Genomic DNA, 11,754 nt, shown 5'->3' on the forward strand with positions numbered 1-11,754 from the left:
TGGGAAATTTTAGAAAATGATACAATTTAGCATGTTTTTTTTTAAGGTTTGCGAGACACAGACAAATACTTGAAGAAAACCAAACAATCTTCATATGGCTTTTTTTCATTAATACTTGTTTCATAATTGAATTGATGATCCAAATGTGTAGATATTTAATGCTACAAATTGAAATAATTAGGTACTTAATGGAATTTGTAGTTACTAGAAATCCTATTAATAATATTATAGATGTGAAAGTTTGTATGTCTGGATGTATGTTTGAACTTCTTTAACGCAAAAACTACTGATTGGATTTTGATGAAACTTTACAATAATATAGCTTACACACCAGAATAACACATAGGCTATTTATTATTTATAAAAGTATCGCGTAATTATACTTTATACTAGCTGACCAGACAGACGTTGTTCTGTACATAATAAATAAAATACCGTTTTTGATGAATTTGTCAATAATTTTTCATTGTTACATAATAATATGCTCCTTGTTGTTATAATGAAATTGTTTCACAGCAGAACTGTCAAACCGCGCGTCAAAAATACTCTCACAGAAAATATGTCCAAACAAAACAAATATTGGAAATAAAAATGATTATGGGTCCCAAATCGAAATAAAAACTATCCTATCTCTTAAGTTGGACTAAACTGCACTCCATGAAGTAATCCCCATTGAAATCCGTTCATTAGTTTAGGAGTCCATTGAGGACAAACATTGTGACACGAGATTTATATGTATTTAGAAGAAGAAGATTAAGATGGCAAAACAACGTTTGACGGGTCAGCTAGTACACAAATAAATTTGAAGTCAATAATCTAAAAAAACGTAACGTTATTACATTGGCTTTATTAAAACAGCAAAGAATCGATATGCTGGTAATATTTGAAATCAGTCCTGCAAATGTAATTCCATTCGTAAGTCCATATATTATCGATAGAAACAACTGGCTCAAAGCCAACATTTGAAAATTGCGACTAACCAAACCAACAGCTGAAAGCAGTAATGGAATGACCGAAGTAAACAGGGGATACCGGAAACAGGAAATTTAAATTTCTAATTTGACGGTTACAAAACATCTGGAGAAAATACCCTCAATATAGAAAATACTCTCACTCAAGGTAGGACAAATCTCTCATATAAGTTATGTTAATGTCGGGGCCACGTCTCTTATAAATCGAGCCTGGTGTTCAGCCAATAAGACCATTAAAAACGTTAAACGTTATTGAAAAGATAGAATAGTGATTTATTCACTTAGGCCAAAATTATACTTATGGATGTTAAAGATTTTCTGAAAAGAGAGCTTTATTGAAGAATAGTGGCAAGAAACTCATTGCCACTCTTTAAAATCTATATTTACAGTTTCAGCATTTTCCAATATATTATGCGACCACCAGTTTATTACTGGTGTTTTTGTAAATGGTCGTAATGATATTATTTAAGATTCAAAGAACAGATGGTTTTACAAAATATATATGACGAAAGGGTTAAAAAATGACTAAGATTTGTTGTAAATACATTGAATAATTGAAAAAAAAAATCGGCCTTATTGACTGAAATATTAATGACGTCACATCTCATTAATCATCGCCTCTTCGCCTGGAGTTTATGTTGTTATGTTACGCGTTATCATAGATTAAGGAGGCGTGACGTCATAATCCGCTGTCTTGACACTTCCAACCAAAGAGGATGTTAATACTTTGTAAAAAGCGGCGGGACTGCCTACGTATAAACTGAAATTTAGTTGATTATGAAACGTGCAGTTAGATTTAACATAAGTTTGAAATAGTAATTACAATTGGGCGACGAAGTATAATCCTGCTTAGCTTGAAAGCGAACAGTTGCTTAAAACGTGAATGGATTTCGGCTATCTCCATTTTTAAAAATTATTGTCGTCATCTGTCAATCTATCATTGACTGCACGTTTCATACAGTCGAGTTAATCGCTTTTTTCTTAGTTTCATAACTAGGCTGGTCCCATCCATTATCGCGAGTAATAGTAACTAGATTGACAAAAAACATTGGGGAACAAAGTTGATTTTTGAAAATATAAATAAAAAATCTTTCATCATGCGTTTTGAAACAAAATAAACTTCTATTGGTGTATACGTTTTCGTTTTATATATAGCGCACGGTGTGAAAAATAGATAGGTAGTAAATTCAAACGTTAACACATATCCTAATAATAAAACTTCAAATTGTGGATGATGATGTTAGTATTGCGGCTACTACAATTTTTGAAAGAAAAACTCAACTTGAATTTAGTTTCTGGTAGAACACTGGGGACAACTAGATATGGTACAAACATTGATACAATGTTTACACGATTCGTAACTTATGATGTTGAAGTGTCGTATTTTAGTTTTCATAAACCGTCACAGTATTTAACAATGATGTTACTATTTCCCAAATAAATAATTTCACGTAAGAAATATATTTTTATGTGCCATAATAAAAGAAATATATTATAATATATTATAAATTCATTGACTTCCCTTACCTATTTTATATATTGTAAGATAATCGTTTTTAATCAGTAAACTCCAGTCACACGTCAGACCTGACACGCACATTTTTTTATAAATATTGTAAATTGCTCTAACATCTCACTTTAATACACAAAAGAGAGCGTTGCCCTACGTGACACGCCTCTAGCAAACGACATTTTAAGAGTTTGTTACCCCCAGTGAAAAGTGTGAGTCATATGCATTCGCCCCTATTGTTTTAACTCGCCTCTGGCCACGTGCATTCAAAGTCTTAGCTCCGCTCCCAGAAAACTTTGTTCATTTTATACAATTTTAATGTCTTACTTTGACTCAAACTCAAGACGTAATGTCTCTACTTTTTATGTTTAAGAAACCGGCTAAAGAGTGCCGTAGTTTTTGGCCCGTTTATCTTTTGCAAGTGTATTTTAAAAAACCGTGAGCGTTAACTAATCTAAATCATTAATTAATGATAATAATAAATTTTATGTATATTAATATGAAAATGTAAGGAAAGGTTATTAATTAATAAAATCCTCCTTCCCACAAGCACACGAGTCTGAAGTTCAAAGATCCCAGACGCCCCGCAACTGTCGTTGCGTAGTATTTTCGGCTTCCACAACCCACGTCCTATATCGCTGTAAAAGCCTTGAGGGCTTGGTAGCCCTGCTGGTGCATAGAGAAGGTTTTTAGTCGATAGGAGGTGTTTACACTCGAGTCGGATATATGGGCCCTGTTTTGGGGTCTTCAATACATAAATGTATTTGCCTCCTCTACAAAAAAAAAATTTGATTGTAAAATATATTTTATTCTTAAATAAAATTCTTGAATAATTATGTACATTAGATTTTTGTGTATGTACATTATTAGTATCATTATTTAATCCTATAAAAGTAAGAATTGTTACAGTGAGAGAGGAAGGGAGTGAGAGAGGAGGAGCCTGCCTACCTCTGCCGTATGCGTGAGAGAGAGAAAAGACAGACAGACTGACGCCGTAACGCGTTACGTTACGAAGCGATTTAATCTTAGCAATTCAATTACATGGGTATTAATTATATGATACTATCTATTACCCGCGTCTTTATTCATTTCTCCAGTTGCCACATGCATAAATACAAAACAATTATATATATCCTTATTATATATATATTATATTACCTTTTCTTTCATGTTACGTGTAAAGTAATGTGAAATTATATAAAAAGATCTACCATACCACTTTTATATTTTAAATCTAGATGAATAACACTAAGGATATATAACCAATAATGAATCTTGAGTAAAAGTGAACATGTATTGTATTTTATGAGAATCTATATAATATTAAATATGCTTTCCCCGTGATTAACAAAATTGTTCAAGTCTAATATGTTTATTTAAAACAAAACAATACTATGTTTACTATACTCAATATGATTACATGAAGTAATACTATCACTCCAGGGAAATGTAAAAATAATACTGGCAGCATTTCCGCGTTGGATAGCGAGGCTGATCCGTTGACCGAAATAGCTGCCAGCGCTATATCTTTGTAGTAAGATAATAGTTACGAGAATATCCTAACCGTCTCGAAATGTTAAACGCTTTAATTAATCATAGTTTCAATAAGACAGCGGTTAACAAATTACGTTGGCCTTGATCCGACCAAATATTCTCTCGAGTTTCTGATATGTTTTGTTTATCGTAAACCATTTGAAGTTGATATATCTTCATATGTAAAATTCTCGTGTCCCGGTGTTTTTTATCAAACTCCTCCGGGTAGGTCTGAAAAATGCCAACATCAATTTTTCATATCCATAAATGATAAGGGTGACTTACCCCTATTTTTTTTTTAATTTTATTATTTTGCGCCCGTTCTTCTCAAGTCTGAGACATAAATTTTTGAACAGGTGGTAGAGATTGAGGTTCAATAATTAATTGATTTAAATTTATTTTGAATGAAATATTTCAATTTGAATTTGGAATAAGTCATCCCATAGATAGATTTTAACAGGATAACAATTCCATACATCGATTATTGAAATGCCAAAAGCAGGAAATGGAATAAAATATTAATCTGGGATCGGAAATTGCGGTTGAATATATAAGTAGGCTGTTCGACGGAACTAATAGCCCATGTTATAAAGACTAACTTATCCTAAGTTAGTTTTATCTTATAAATTTAGTTTCTTTGGTTCTATGATAAATTAAATGCCACAGTTTCTTTTTCAGACATGGATTTTAAATCCATTATTGAAAGTAAATGGTTCCAAAGATTAAATGAATGTGTGGTGCCGGTCATAAACCGAGTGTTCCCAAAATAAAAAAAGTGTGTGTGTCTTCTTCTTCTTTAGCCGTTCTCAACCTCAAAGGAGTAAGCCTCCTTCAGCTTATGTCATCATTTCCGGTCTTGAGCAGTTTCCAACCACTTTGTTGCCGCCAGTCTTTTGATATCCTTCCTCTCGGGCGTTTCTCAGCCCACGGTCTCCATTCTATCACTGCCTTGCACCACGAGCCATGCTTGCGGGCGACATGACTAGCCCACTCCCATTTCAATTTCGCAATACGTTTGGTTACGTCGCTCACTTTGATCTGTTCTCTGACCCATTCGTTCTCTGACTCTCTCTGACGACTCTCTTTGGTGTAAAAAAGCAAAATATTAAATAAGAATTAAATAAAATTATTTATTCCTCATTCTATTCTACGTTTGTAGAAAGAACAATATTGTAAAAATCTTGCAACGATAGCTTTGACAATTAATTATAAAATAACGAATACGGCTGTATGGGCTTGAACCCTTTGCCTGTCCTAATAATGGACGAAGAAACCAAAAAAAAATAACGAATGTCGCAAACCTCAGAAAATTTTAGGAACCAACTTCACCCTGTTACTTTTGTGTTACAGTGATGCGCGCGTATCTTAAATGTCACTCTCATCAATTTTTCATAAGGCTCCCAAAGAAGTATAACTTCAAAAAAATGCAGTTACATTTCTAATGAAAAATGACCTGTTGAATAGCATTGAATAACTCTCACTTACTATTGTTCAATGGTACTCAACATGATGCATGCTAATTCAGAATAGCTTATGTAAGTCGTTTCGTATTTTTACTAGTTTACTTCTAAGTTCTAATAGTTTAGTTTAAAGTAAGTCGTAGTTAAGAATATTTACATACTTAAAATGTCTTTTAAGCGCAATAGCTTGCCAATAAACTGTTAAGTGTGGCAAGATATATGTCAATAAGTGTTCTTATTAAGTTGAAAATAAAAAAATAAAATATGTCTAAGAGATGAGAAGGACTGATGGAAAAACTTAGAAAGCATATGTTTTCAGGGTCGCGTAGACAAATGGCAAACAACGGAACCCTTATAGATTCATCATGTCTGTCTGTCTGTCCGTCCGTATGTCACAGCCACTTTTTTCCGAAACAATAAGACCTATACTGTTGAAACTTGGTAAGAAGATGTATTTTGTGAACCGCATTAAGATTTTTACACAAAAATAGGAACAAAAACAATAAACATTGGGGTTTCCCCATGCATAGAACAACTACTCAAAATATTTTTTCATCTATGGCTAGGTTTTCAAAAATGATATTATAGATGAGTACTACCCCTGTAACTTCTAAAATAAGAGAATGATAAAACTAAAAATATATATGATGTACATTACCATGCAAACTTCCACCGAAAATTGGTTTGAACGAGATGTAGTAAATAGCTTTTTTTAAAACGTCTTAAATCGTCAGCCTATTTTTATATTATGCTACTTGCTGCTTCAGAACCCTTCATGGGCTAGTCCGACTCGCACTTGGCCTTTTTTTTTAAATGAATAAATCTTATAACTATATTTACAATACTACGACTACATAAAAATAAAACTATCATTATGTGGAAGCGTACCAAGAATACTGGCAGCATTAACGCGTTGGATAGCAAGGACGATCCGTTGACCGAAATAGCTGCCAGCGCTTGGGTTTCCAGTAGCCTTATTGAGGCGCGCAGATAGTATTTTGAACATTCTCCACGCCTCTGGCTCCACGGGCCATGTGTCTTGACACCAAACGGCACAAAGATGTATGACTCACTAACACCAACATATTTGCGACGCTTGCTGTCTTCGTCGGAGCAGCAGCCACAGCACCAACTGACGTAACTTGGACATGAGAAGGAGCCAGAGTGTCGACTACCAATAAAATATTTTTTTAAATAGTTAATAAAATTCGAGATAATAATCAGATACTTAAAAAATATCAATGTCGCCAGAAAAAAGAAAGATGTGGCACAATGAATGTAGTGGATACTTAAAATATGTACTAAAGTTATTATAACAATAATTTATTATGCGACATGGAAGCAGTCTTGTCATAATATCTACCGTTGATTATCAGCGACGAAAAATCAAACATGTATTTCATAAATCGTATAATAATTACACCAATTGGTGAATGTACAAGTTTTAAAAGTTCACAGTTTGTGTTACATTTGTAGTTGCCACTTCTTTAGTACCTTCATTTACTTCTTGTGTGACAGAGCTAAATCCTTAGAATATGGATTGGTCTCCGCTGCTCTGCAGCGAATGCCAGCTAGATTATGGGTACCACAACGGCGCCTATTTCTGCCGTTAAGCAGTAATATGTAAGCATTACTGTGTTTCATTCTGAAGGGAGCCGTAGCTAGTGAAATTACTGGACATATGAGACTTAACATCTTATGTCTCAAGGTGACAAGAGCAGTTGTAGTGCCGCTTAGAATTTTGGCGTTTTTCAACAATTCTGAGCGTGCAATGCAATGTAATGGACAGGACGTATCAATTACCATCTGCTGAACGTCCTGCTCGTCTCGACAATTACTTATTTCAATTTAATGAAATTGACGATTTTTAGTGAAATTAAAGTACACTAAATAACAATTTGTCTAAATATGTGTACATATACAAAAATTTTCAATGCAGCAATGAATGTAAGCGCTTTGCAATTTGATTACAGACAGTTAGAAATTCTGCCACAGATAGCTCCCTTAGTCTAAGTCGTTAAGGAATCCCATTGATCATCATGTTCGACTACGACAATTACTTTACCATAACTATGTTATGGTAGATGACTCCGGATGATCCGGATAGCATAAAAAAGATTCGTAAAAAATGCTCCTAATAATTGAAGAGTTCCGTTACTTTGTCATGGATTCCGTAATCAGTACCTAACCAAACTTGATCCCATGCTCTAATTTAAAACAACTAGAAGAAAAATTAAATATTACAATGGACAAAATCTTTTATTGGCTAAATAATAATAATCTTGAACTTAATATTAATAAAACTAAAATTATACCTTTTAAACCTTATCAAAAATCCCCCTTAAATATATCTTATTCTTACAAAAATTCACAAATTGAAACAGTTGACACAGCTACACTACTGGGAATTGATTTAGACTCACACTTGACATGGAAGCCATATCTACAGAAATTAAAAAGCAAAATGTCATCTTTTACTTATGCTCTTTACCAACTAAAACGCGTAACAGATTTCAAATCTGCCCTTGCTGCTTATTATGCATATGCACATTCTAGATTATCATATGGAATATTAATATGGGGAAACTGTAGTGAAATAAAAGATATATTTATTCAACAGAAAAAATGTATCAGAATTTTAGAAAATATTCAGCAGATGGATTCATGTAGACCATATTTTACTAAACACAAAATTTTAACTCTTACTTCAATTTACATCCTAGAAGCATGTAAATTTGTTAAAAAACATTCGGACTTATACTCAACACTACCAAATAACAAGCGAAATAATAGAAATTTTAACAAATTAAAAATTCCCCAAACAAGTATGTCATTAGTGTCATCGAGCCCTCACCACATAGCAATAAAAATTTATAATCACATCCCAAACGAAATTAAAAATAAAGAGAAGCCTTCTCTATTTAAAAGACATCTTAAAAATTTTTTAGTTTCAAAATGCTTCTACGATTTACCCGAATTTTTAATTACAAGTGTGAGAATTAGTTACAATATAGTATAAGAATGTAAAAAATGTATAAGACTTATTTATTTTATGTATAACGTTGCTGTGCCCTTGCAGGGCGTCACATATTGTCTACCCATTAATGTACCAACCATCCTACTGTAAAATGTGACTTGCAATAAAATATTTTGATTTGATTTGAAAAACTCTCACCAAGCTAGCTTTGAAGTATATCCTTTCCAATAACAAAATAATCATCGAAATCAGTTGGCGCGATATTGAGTTATTCGTAAATTTATCATCAACTTTGCTATACGTATGTATAGCAAAGTTGGTGATAAAAATTAATTTTATATTTAAGATTTATATGGTTTTCTCATAGATGTCATTGTCAGATCTGGACCAAATTACAATGGGACCACACGGGAAGCACCAGCTTTCAAATAAAAAAAGAAAAATCAAGATCGGTTCACCCAATCGAACGTTTTGAGCTAACAAACATAAAAAAAATACCGACGAATTGGGAACCTCCTCCTTTTTTGAAATCGGTTAAAAATACCTAAGAACAATAGCCTTTTTACATGCACATTACATGCCTCGTTACATGCGCTTCGTGTTATTTTACATTGAAATTGATTAAATGCAAAATACCTACTGATGATATGTGATCCCAGTGTCTTTCTTATTTCTTGTAGTATTATTTTTTCAAAGTTTTACTACGTAACCCGGCATTTTAGTTTCAATTATCAGCAAAGTTTAACAGAAGATGTGGCATGTCAACTTCACACATTGTTTAGGACTGGCTCTAGTATGCCCACTTGGGCGTAATATTAACACATGCTATGAGATTAATTTTTCGCCTTAATTAGGGACATATAACACACACGTGCATAAATATGCACGTGTGTGTTATAGTTTAGTTAAGACCCTTATATCTATGTAATAAGGCTCACTTTACGAGCAACTGTTTTCAAAAATTATACTATACTAAATTCTCCCAATAGTCACCGTATATATATGTGTGTACATTTCAATCTATTTTCGAATATCCCGAGGAAATCGGATTTAATAGTTTATTCTCGGCATAAAAGATTTGTTGAATACAAAGTCTATAAAAGTTTCAGAGTTCAAGCTGTTTATTACAGACACGTACGTTCCCCTCGCAACATACTCACTTATATAAGATGTTACTCAGTACTTATTACTTATCGAGAATGAAAAATACATAAAGTTGCTATACTGAAATATATAATAAATCAATGTAATAGTACTGTCAGCGTTTAAATATTTAAATGTTGTATCATAATAATTAAGAAATATAATTTCTAAGGATTTGTACTTCTAAAAGAAAATAGGAGGAGAATTGTCTAGCTGTCTATCTGCCTGTCAATTTGAATTAACGTCAAATTATGTGAAGGTATGAAGCTGAAAAAATTCAAAACTTTTTAATTAAACCAATAAAACGATACGGCATTTTCCCCTGATATTGTTGAACTCTCTGCTAAATCAGTATTACTCTGCTAAATCAAAATTACTCTGCTAAATCAAAATTACTCTGCTAAATCAAAATTACACTGCTAAATCAGAACCAATTTTGTGTTTTTTCTTAACCTAGAATAATAAGTTCTAATTATTCGTTAATTGTCGTTAATGCGCATGTATATTGTACTGTTGTATATTACTCTTGTTAAATGGAACAACTCAATATTCAATAACTCTTGTGGGTTTTGTTTTATTAAATTATATTTTGCCTTACCCCTGCCCTGCCCCCCTAAAACCTGCCCCCTTAAAAAAGTTAGCTTGATTTATAAGAAAAGTATGTTGACATAATCTTAGGCGTAATGCGTAGTTAGATTATACTTTGCACAGACTTTCCTTAAGTAAAACTTAGCTGAGCTTTCAGCTTAGCATAACCTTTGATTTCGTTTATATATTTTTTTTTATATAAGAGGGGGCAAACGGGCAAGAGATTCACGGGATGGGGAGAGGTGAGGCAACCGCCCATGGACATCCGCAACAACAGGTGTGTCCAGAAATGCGTTGCCGGCCTTTAAGGTGGGAGTATGCTTTTTGCTTGAAGGTCCCTAAGTCGTATCTGTTCGGAAAGACCGCTGCCGGTAGTTGATTCCAAAAAGTGGCTGTGCGAGGCAAGAAATTTAATAAGTTTAAGTTTATATAGTCACTTGACAACTAATATTATGATGAGCTTAAGCTAAGACAGCCCAATGCAAAAGTCAAGGTCGCGTCTTATCACACTGAGGAAAGTTTTATGTAAGTAAAGTCTAAGTACGCTCTATAGATCTCAACCTTAGATTAAGAGTTTTATACTATTCAACCAAAATGAATCTCTTATTCAAATTCAAATATTTATATTCAAAATAGGATGTGACTTATTGAAAGTCAAACACTACCACCCATTCCAAAAATAATGTCTCAGACCTGAGAAGAAAGGGCGCAACAAACTCAGCGGGCTGTTTTTTTTTTCATCAAAAAATATGTTAACAAAGTAATATTGTACAATTAAACTTATTATTTAATAGCCTGAGGGCGATTGCTCCACTCAAAATCTGTGGCATAAAGAAAGTCATTTATGTTATAGTAACCTTTACCACACAAACGATTTTTAACAATTTTTTTGAATATCGTAATACTTTTGTTATGAATATATTCTGGGATCTTGCTGTAAAAGCAAATACATCACCCCACAAAAGACTTACTAACTCGACTTAGCCGAGTAGAAGGCATTTTAAGTTTAAGTCGGTTCCTGGTGTTAGCATTATGGTTATTACAGTTTCTAAAAAATCATTCATGTATGTGCGTATGAACATACATTACATTATCAAGAATATATTGAGAAGCAACAGTCAAGATGTTAATTTCTTAAAATTTTGCTCTCAATGATTCCGATTGAAGGTATAAAAATATATATATCAAAAATGATTATCTCTTTAAACATTTTCTTTATCAAATTAATTTATAAAAAATATATACCTAGTGTTGAATTTGAATTTGAAATTATATTGAGATTGGTATACTATTATACAGGTTGTCCCAAAGTTTTGGGACATGAAGGGAAAGTACCTTAAATATCATAGATAGGGTATTTTACTGAAAGAAGACTTTATGTTATTTTTAAAAGTAAGTAATTCTGCGTTCAAAGATTTTCTAAAAATAACTTGCCTCGTCTGGGAATCGAACCGACTCAAGTGTAAAAAAAACACCCCTACTTTTATATGTAGATATGAGAAAGTAGTCAATTAAGTGGGTATTTTTTTGTAAATTAATTAATAAAATGCCCAAAATGCAATCCCTCCTGTC

This window comes from Leptidea sinapis, chromosome 17 (assembly GCF_905404315.1).
Source record: "Leptidea sinapis chromosome 17, ilLepSina1.1, whole genome shotgun sequence".
Taxonomy (NCBI): domain Eukaryota; kingdom Metazoa; phylum Arthropoda; class Insecta; order Lepidoptera; family Pieridae; genus Leptidea; species Leptidea sinapis.